The sequence below is a fragment of the Amblyomma americanum genome, chromosome 5, assembly GCF_052857255.1.
Source record: "Amblyomma americanum isolate KBUSLIRL-KWMA chromosome 5, ASM5285725v1, whole genome shotgun sequence".
Taxonomy (NCBI): Eukaryota; Metazoa; Arthropoda; class Arachnida; order Ixodida; family Ixodidae; genus Amblyomma; species Amblyomma americanum.
Window position 1 is genome coordinate 170522349 of NC_135501.1, and position 10173 is coordinate 170532521.

General features: G+C 42.8%; 1 long non-coding RNA gene across 1 annotated transcript; it reads left to right on the forward strand.

Moving 5' to 3' along the window:
• The first annotated feature begins 439 nt into the window (after positions 1-439).
• LOC144135271 (uncharacterized) lies at positions 440-9867 on the forward strand. Its single transcript, XR_013315425.1, has 3 exons — positions 440-465; positions 7394-7441; positions 9796-9867. It is a non-coding gene; the product is annotated as an uncharacterized LOC144135271 (long non-coding RNA).
• Positions 9868-10173: the final 306 nt, after the last annotated feature.

Here is a 10173-nt window from a genome sequence, read left to right on the forward strand (position 1 = left end):
GCTACTGCACCTTAACTTCCTTTATTGAGAATTTTAATTCCGGCTGATTCTCTGCAGTGAAGGCGGCGAACAGAAAAGAAGAAGCCTGACATTTTATGATCATCACAAGTACATCGACCCATTCGGCTTGAAGAGAAGTTTTACGAAGTCGCGCATTAGTGTTGCTGATGAGAATGGCTTCCTTGTGAAATAGGGTAAAGTGAAACACTGGCGCGAAAAAATGCTAATGGCATGTGGCTTTACACGAAAGTGAAACTTGCGCTTCATGTTACAAAAAGCAACATTTGCGAAAATAAAATAATATTTGCGCTGCATAGTATAAAACCATGCGCGTTAGCCAGTTTAAAAGAGCCATCCAAATAATTCTCACATATAACTTCCATGCTTCTTTCTTAGCGTTACCAACCATGATAAGAAGACTTCAAGCATGTTTTCTGGTACTCCTCTGCACGAATTGCATAAAAGGTAGGGTCCAGTTTTTTCATGTGCATAAACGGAAACGAGTGCTTTTACGTCCTTTTACCATCTTTTTCCATTGGTTTTAGTGTTTCAGCACAGTTAAAAGCTAAGTTCCCTGAGTTGTGACCTTCGGTAGATATTGATTTTTTTTTATATTCTGAAATTCCTTACTTCGTGTAGGACTCAAAATAGTATTTGATAAAAATTTTTTTCGTTACAGATGTGAACACTTTTTTCAGTTTTGTCTCTCTCTGGGGTTCCTTTTGCAAAATTTTTTGATAGTGCTAGCTGCTTCTCATCCTTTTTTTGTGTTCACTGAATGAGTCTTAGCTGTTCTGCGCAAAGTGCTACAAAGATGTCGAACGCATCTTGGAAGGTAAATAGCTGAACCCATCGAAACTGAAAGTTTAGAGAGCACGTGTGCGAGCAAACGATCAATATAGCTCAAAGAAAAGGAGGTCAGGTATCCTACAAAAAAGTAAGCCCCAACTGACCTAGTTTCATGCTTAAATCGCACGAGATAAACAAGGAGCTATCATAGGCCTCTATGGTAAATTCGCTTATTGTTCAGCATTGTTACTGCATTAATGCAGGGTTCTTTCATTAAAAAATATTGTTGTCAGTACCACTGTGTCCTGTCCACTGCGTCTCCTTTCTCTACGTCTTTCTGCTCTACAAATTCGGCAAAATATTTACCAAATATCCTGTAAGAACGTTCTTGCTTTCTTGCCTGCATTTCTGATTCAGCTGTAGAAATAAAGCCTCGTTCCTTTTGACACATTTTACATTGAATTACGACCGATATATTGAGAAGTACAGAACCTACTTACAGAGAATTTCTGTGCTCACGCTACTACGAGCAAGAAAGGTACATTTTCGATATTGCCTTAGGCTTACGTCACTCCTGCTCTTCTGGGCTTCATCCTCTGTGCAGCAGGCTTTCGCTACAAAGAGCATATAGGTGAAATAAAGAGCACACGTGACTATCAAAACGCGGCGCAGAGTCAGCTGTATACGCAGATACGTCCAGAAAATTCTCTTCAGACGCGATCGCGCGAACTACGTGGACGAGCTCCGCACGCTTCAACGTATTTTGATCACTGGTCTTCGCGCGCGATTCCTCAAATCGTATTAATCAGCGCCGCTCAATATTAAAAGGATCGAAAATAACGATAAGAGTAATTTGATGCAAAAAATTTCGCCCCCAACGGAGACATAGTTAGCTATACCACAGTACGGGCGGACGACTGCAACATTCTGCTAAGCTGAGCGAGAAAGTAGGGAAAGTAGGGAAAGTACGGAGCGGGAAATTAGGAAAGTAGGGAAAGGAGGGAAGCTGAGGGGAGAAAGTAAAGATTGTTTTTTGCTGGAAAAGAAGCAGAATTAACGAAGGAGCACTTCTAAGCCCCTCCAAAAGCCTGCTAGCCTCGGGCCGTTCCTTCGGCTCGTGCCGCTGGTGGTGGTAGATGCCATCATCTTTTGTACCCTGTTGATTCTCTCTCAATTCTGCCCCTTTGACCGTTTTTTCACTTTCGTAAATCACTTGTTGGTACTAAGCCCACTTCTTTTACTTTACAATCATATCCTTCAGTCACTTGTAATGCAGCTATGGTACGCGAGGGGCCTTCCTTCATAGACATCACAAAAAACATATTGAAAGCAAATTCACAATATTTCCAGTTGCAGTGCTGCTGCAGCGCTCTAAGGAAGTGTCGATGTTCTGAACTTCACTGTTGCTGTAGACCCGACTTGAATTATAGCTTCCGGTGTTTATTTTGACCAGCAAAAACAAGCTGGAGGGAATATTGGCATGTTTTCATCTATGTGCTCTTCCTGTTATTAAATGTTGCATGGCTTTGAATTTACTCCCATATACTTTATACTTACCACCGTGTAGGCAACATTTTGGTAAGAGGTCTCTTTAGACGCTGCACATATCTATACCTGTCTTGTCACTACGGATTCTTACGTAGATTGGTGCCGTGAGAGGGTTAATAAAAAAATAAGGAGCAACAGGGGTAGAATTGGCTCGAAAATACATTGAACAAAAAATTTGCCTCCTAAGGTAGAGTTCAAGTGGAAATTACGTGACCTCCGCCTAAAGTTTAAGTTAGTTTTTCTTGACACTGTTCTAGAGTTTTTTCGATATCTCCAAAAACGGACCAAGATGGTGTATTCAAACTGATAAAAGCGGGCTTCTCTTGGCCTATGAGATTGATGAGATGTTCTGCAGACTTCAACGTGGGTTACTTCCGGCACTAGCAGTGCATGTTTTTCCGTGGTTGCGCACTTGTAGTAATTTTGGTAAACAGTACTCGTGCCAAATCAGTAGAAGCGTATGCTTTAATCTCAAGTGGCGGGATCAAGGTCCATTAGCACGTGCGCACATGACGCATGTTGATACAAGCGATGACAAGATGAATCCAGAGAACAATGGGAACTCTTTCTTTCGAAATCTTGTTGCCAGAGGAGGTTACTTCGCAGAGGTAATGTTCGCCGGCCATGAAAGAAAACAATTGGCGCATGAGGATTTAGGCTTAGGCACCCAGTGAGTGGGGTCAAAACTTATTCTACCTCGAGGAGCTGCGCCATTTGTGGCTTGCTGATGATAGATTAAAGAAGAAAATCTGTCACTTATCTCACAACTGCTCTATGTGACCACACGACAAACAAATCGCATATAGAAAGTTCTCTCTGACTTGTAAGCTACCACTGAAGTTTTTATCTTGGAAAAGTACGTGTTATCAGGTCAATACCATTTGTTCGACTTCGAGCCTTTCAAATGGCGGACAACGCTAATCTGACAGGGTTTCCAGTACAGGTACTGCTGAAACTGAGTGTTAACTGATATTGCCGGAAAAGAATAATTTGCTCTTCTGGAATAGTTCATTCGGGATCTTAACATTTTTTCACCGTCCTTGAACTCAATATAATTGCCATTGGCATTTTAAAAACCCTGAAAAAATTCGCGCTTTTTCTTTTCGGTTATGGAATCGGTTCCGGTATTTTTCAAAAAAATTTTGTAACAGTCACACCTCCTCAGTTCTAGTAAACAGCAGATTTGTGTACCCAGACTTTTTGCATTGCCCGCATTTAGGTACAGAGAAATTGCAACTGACGCAGAGAGGTGAAAAGAATTATTTATTCAATGCGCAAAATGCTGAATATTCCTGGAGACCAACACTCACAACTATCTGCGGACTGTCGCTAGCGCACAGTGCTTAGATTGAAGTGAATATTTTGAGTGATAATTGATGGAAAACCGAAGTGTGCGGTGAGTTAGTGCGCGCTGATTTTGAGAACGCCTGTTTGCATTTCAGATGCTCTCCAGAATCTGTTTTCTAAAAGCAGTTCCTGCGCCAATTACTTTCGCTGGGCAAGCGAAAATAATTGTAATATTGAAAATATTAGAGATTACAGCGGTAAATTCTGCTGTTAGGCGTCATGCAACACGCTAGAGCAGCCGCGCAAAATACATGTGCTGTCAAAATTTTCTTGGCGTGAGGACGAGGTATGATTTGGTGAATATTAGCAAGAACATGAGCGATATGCGCACCACTTTGTACCGTAGAGTTCCTTAGTGTACCCTACAGGGAAGCGGGTTTTCACTTCATCCACTATGGATGCCCGCGGCATGCTGGGAAGAGAGCAAACTGGATTGACATCTAGTGACTTGTTTACTTTGCTACGGATTCGATTTTTTTTTGGTTGCGTGGTTTCGCTTTCACTACTGTAGTTTTCACTGATGTTTTGTGACCTTTGTGGTTGGGTGCTGCAGCTGCTCACGCAGTCCATCTGAGATGCGAAGTATCCGAAGGCGCTTGACTCGAAGTGTGCTGAGCACAGTGTCTGGTGCCTGCTAGGCCTAAGTTCCTTTGGCCCCTTCACTGGGAGCCATTTCTGCAGCAAGCTGAGTTTTGTTCAGCGGGAATACGTGCTACCTGTGCATTGAAATGTGAAAGAAGGGAACAAGGATTTTTGTCTGAAGTGACAACGCAACAGTTCGCTGCTGTGGCCACTGTGTACATTTCTCATATGATCCTCGGAGACAATTTAAAAGCGCAAAATTAAGTACTCCGACAAGCGCAGCTTACGTTAACCGCACTCTACAAGGATTGCGTTTGATTCATTTCGAAGACTTGCGGTGGTCGCGCATTGCATGCAGGAACAAATTCCACTTCATGAATTAATTGACACAAATACCGGCATGTTGCACTTGTCAGCATGAACAAGGAAGTCACTCACTTGTGGTAGAAGAGGTCCCGGTTCCCATTTCATGTTTTTCGTGGCAAGATCTATGAGCGCAGCGCCAGGACACGTCGAGAGCCGGCACTTAGTGCGCGCAAACTAGTTTCTTATAGAAAATTTCTCATGGATGCGGTAAGTTTCTCACGGTGCGAATGTAGCCTACGTACGGACAAAGGGCACGTCCCGCAATAGCAGACTACACCAATGAAACGTTTCTACTTTTCACAATATGCAAACAGAAGTTCCTAAAGTGTAATATTTTAAGCACTAAGAATTTTTTGAACGAATATTGGCTGTGAAAGTGTCTCTTAAACGCAAAAATTATTTTCTACGGTTAGTTACTATTCTCGGGATGAAGAGAAAGCCCTCTCTAGCGATAATCAAATTCGGTTATCGTTTGCTTTTCTGCCAATTTATTGCAATGTACAGTAAGCATACTTTTTTACAGGACATGCTGATTGCAAAATAATGCCTCCTTGCAGCATATTATTAGCAAAAATTTATATTTCTGCAGTCTTAGTCATGTTTTAGCGTCAAGCCATGTGCGCCTTACGGTCTTCCCGTGTTTCCACGATGGATGAAGTGCTCTTTCGTGGCTCCTTTCGAAACTTTCATAGTTGGTGGTGCCAGCTTTCCCTGTAAGCAATATTTAGAAACTCTATGACTTTGTACATTCCACCAATTCAGAAAAAAAGCAGGCGCCCCAAACTAAACTTCATTCCTGCCCGGCAGTCGATTCCGCTTGCGAAGGCCGCCGGCACCCGTTCTCTCAAACGGTGCAAGCCCGCAAATAAAAGGAAGGTGTCCATTTTAAATAACTACAGACACCAAACACCACGAGATCCGCTAGAAAAACTGTAATATAATCGCTGACAGGTCATATTTTGCTTTAGGGGTCTTGGAAGAGGTTGGATTAAATGTCGCAGTGAATTAAAACTACATATCAGGGATTAAATTACTGTTTTTCTAGCAGATCACGTGACCAAAACGTCAACTTGACGTGACAGTGGTCGTTCGGTTGATGAAACCGAAATCGAAGCAGCATGAAAGAACAAATTGGATGATAAATTATTTATCGGCTCTAAGCAAATACCATCCGGTAGCCCATGTATTCTAATGTCTCGTTTGACAGAAGAAAATGTGCAATAAAAGTAGGTGTCTATAGTAATTTAAGAAACCTGTGGGTGATGTGAAAAAATGTCGTAAAATCTCGAACATTGACTCCTTGTGTACCCGCCGCGGGGGCTCAGTGGTTAGGGCACTCGCCTACTGATCCGGAGTTCCCGGGTTCGAACCCGACCGCGGCGGCTGCGTTTTTATGGAAACAAAACGCTAAGGCGCCTGTGTGCTGAGCGATGTCAGTGCACATTAAATATCCCCAGGTGGTCGAAATTATTCCGGAGCCCTCCACTATGGCACCTCTTTCTTCCTTTCTTCTTTCACTCTCTCCTTTATCTTTTCCCTTACAGCGCGGTTCAGGTGTCCAACGATATATGAGACAGATACTGTGCCACTTCCTTTCCCCTAAAACCAATTGTTATTTTGACCCCTTGTAGAATCGAAGGAATAAATCAGGATGGGCGTCAAGTTCTTCCGATTAGGACATTAATAAAGAAATGTAAATTTCTGAACTTTGCGGAAGAGGCGGTCTCAGTGAGTGAGTGGGAGAACACGCGAACTCCTCAGACGGTGTTAAAACTGATACTCTCATACAGAAAATGAGCTGCGCAGCAGAGACGATCGCAACAGTCAAGCCGGGACGGGTGCACATGTTTCCTGTGATCGTCTTTTTCGCGCCATCCCTCTCCCTGTGTTTGAAAACAACGAAAAAATTCAACGACGCATCCTGCAAAGTTAGATTCTAAGACTCACCAAGAAACAGATAATGGAATGAAATTCATTCCATTGACCTTTCACTTATGCTTCTTTTGACCATAATATGAATGCGACATACGAGTGACTTTTGCTCGCAATAAAAGCACTTCAACGGTTTCTCAGGCATACGGCTCTGTGCAGCCTTCAATTTGGATCAGCACCTACAAAAGCAAGCTTACTTTTCATAGCGCAGCTTTGTTACTTTTGCAGCACATGAAATACTCTTTCATCGGTGCTTTTTTTATGCTGCAGCTTTTAAATATAGGTTATACCTGCTTTCGCTGTTAGGCGAAATCTAGCTGATTTTATCGTATTCTTGAAATCTCAGATGCTGACCTGTCGTAGCCTAAAAATAGCTATTTACAGAACTTCTGCAATAAACTTCATCCCAATAAATGTTAAAATCGTACTGTGACAACAAGTGACAAAAATAGATGCATTAAGAACTTGCTCTCGGGTTTACAGCCTCTTCATGAGAGTCTCCCATGTGAACATCTACCCTCTGCGCATTCACGTTCTCGATGATAAATATTGCTATATGAGGAGGTACCCGATTATAATATAATGAAAATTGTGAGTAGGTCCTGCACACAATATCCAAACTATGTGTGTGGTTGGGCAGAGGGGTTTAACCTTCCGGCGGTGACCGTATGTTCCTCACGGCGAAGACAATAAGGCGGAAGTTTTTGGCAACATTATCATATTTTTTATGCATATTCCGCCTATAACGACTCTCCTTCTCATGGCTAACAAAGAAGTCAGCTTATTCCGGACTATAAAGAACAGTGCTTGAAACGGTATTTTTTTCCAGGCTACAATCCCAATGTTGGATTCAATGAAGATGTCACAGAAAGCACAGGTGAGACTAAGAAATGACTTGATTTACAACCATAGTTCGGGTGCTATATGAGCCCTGCAACAAATGCTTTAATTTAAAATACAAGAGATTACATAATTACCTATGGGCTTGGATACTTGCCAGGAGAAATGCTTCGAAGATCTTGAGCTTAACCCTCTTCTCTGCGTGGTGTCGCTGTTCCTTATAGGTGTCTATTTTTGTCTGGTGCTTCATTCACTAGTTACACCAAACCCAAATATATTGCTTTGAGCGCAAATGATATGAATTTTCTCAGCGAAAAGCGCCATTCAATAGCTGCATGGTCCAAAAGGCGCAGCCGCTTCGGATTCGCTGTCTGGCTCGGTATAATGTAAGTCGTTAGAAAAAGACCAATTTATTCAGTCAAGTTCTGCATACTCACTACACCCGCAGTTAGTACTGGAGGCTTAGAGCAATTCTCTGTGCTGCTGTAGTGTTAGTGATGGAATGCTGCAATTCTTAAGTCATAAAAGAAACAGCGAGGCGACAAGCCTAGCTGTTGAGTCGAGGCAATCAAAAACCAACCGCCTGGGGCTTTTAATCGTGCATCGAGCGCTTGTGCACGTCAAGTCAATTAAAATTCATCCGCCGTGGCCTGGAATGAAACACTGACCTGCGGCGTAGAGCTGAGAGTAGCTTTGTGAGTGAGGGTACTGTTAGCCGACCTTTTATAACACGCTTGCTAAATTTCTTATACGCGTCTGAGATTGTTTTCTTGAGTTAATAGAGTGAAGCGTTCGCGTCGACGAAGATAATTGTTTCTAAGAACACGAAGATCTCATAACGTACAAAGGGGTTTAAATTTAGCCATAAGATCCAGTCGCTGATTTACGAAGAAAATGTGATGATGCTATGACCGATAGTTTTGCGGATCTCATGACCTAAGCTCTAGAGCCATTCACTTCCTTATGATTATCATTATGTGCTTTGTTGATTTGACTTCACAGTCTGCACCGTGTGACAGCAAAATATTAGAGAAGTTTACACGCAGTTTTTTTTAAATAATTAAGTGCGTCTTTTTCACTTGAACAAGTCTAGGCTGAAAATGAAAGGTTGGGTGTTTTGCCGTTGTCAGTCTGTGTTTCCAATATACTAGGCAGCGTCTGTGTTACTCAAAAACCCATATCACTCTTTCTGCTCTTTATCACTATGCGCCGTTTCTTTCAGCCGATTTACATCAACCGACGAGAACATGACCAGAGCGGCACCGCCTGGGGAAACGCTGATTTAGGCAGGGGGTTTGCGCTTTCGAACACAGCGCGCGCATCCGGGCATGTTGGGAAGTATCATGTTCGGTTAGGCGATTCGTGGTTGCGCACGTAATGCAGGAATTGGCGCTATCCTCCGTTAAAGTGAATAAGAGAGAGCGAGAAACTATAATATCACTGTTAGCAAATACACAAGCGCAAACGTAATGCCCCAGTGATAATAAAGATGCCGTGTATGTATTTTTCTATCATGTGCGAACAGAGTATGAAGAGTACTGGATTTAACCGCTATCGCACGACCTTTTCGAGGGCTTGTTCTGGAGCTAGGAGTGCGGACCCCACGCTCGGGCTTCTGCATACAGTGTCCGTGAGGCGGCTAGAGTGTCTGTCCGCTGCAATATTCTGCATATGCGTTGAATATATTTCCTGTGCATATACCTCTGGCCGAATGATTCTCTCGCTCTCTCTCTCGATACTCTGTGAAGCTCGCAAGTCAGAAGAGGCGATAAGGGTAAGATAACAGCAGAAAACATGAACCAACCATCAATGGAACCTTGCAGAGCGCCGCGCCTAGTGCTGTCTAAAAGAAAGAAGTGTTATGAAGCAAAATTATTTAAATAGCGCCAGGCAAGCTCGACCGAAAGCTGTTTTTCGCCCCGAATCAGACGCAGAAGTTAAAATAGGTGGGACAAAGCAGGCTGGCAAGCTGCAGTGATCACTTGAGCCTAACATGTAAGGGGTGCACGATCAAGAGGGATCAGAGTGTCAGACTAATTACAACAAGACAAGCGGTCAAGCTCTCCCACGAATAATAAAAGTAGAGGGGGGGAGGGGGGGGGTAAGCTTTGTGTTCGAGATATCGCGGCAAGTGTGCGGCGGGTGCACTAAACCATTCTGAATTGTTGTTTTCATGCTAGGCTCCTCCCAGGTACAAACGGTAGGAGTAGTAAGTACCTGCGTTTCGTTAGCAATAGTCGACGTAAATTGCTACGCGTAGTTATCAAGTTAATAGCAGAAATGTTCACCCAATCTTCCTTCGACCTATTCCGCATTGCGTAAGAGAAGATTGAGCTACATGACTACTACATGCCCTCTAAGATCTGGACGTGGATGTTTCTTAATCTGTAGAGCGACCTCTTGAATGCAGAACGGACAAAGCGAGCAACTGCGCAAAGAAGAATTCTGGGAATTTTGGTTGGTACTATGACCAACAATATAGGTTCTGCTTTCTTGAAAATAAGGATATGTGTGCAGAAGGGGGAAAGAAGTTTCGAAGCTGTGAAGAATGCTCCAATGCCTGCAAAGGTAGATACTATTTTTTTTCGTTGATTTGTACGGGTTTTAGCCAGTGGTGTGGAGCCTAGACTGAAGAAGCACGGTACATAAATATTTTTATTTGTTTTACGTACGCATGCATTCACAAAGGTTAAGCGAAATAACCTTTTTAACACCAACTGGTATTTAGCAATGAAGCGCAAAATTTGGTACCATAATCGGCTTGAACCC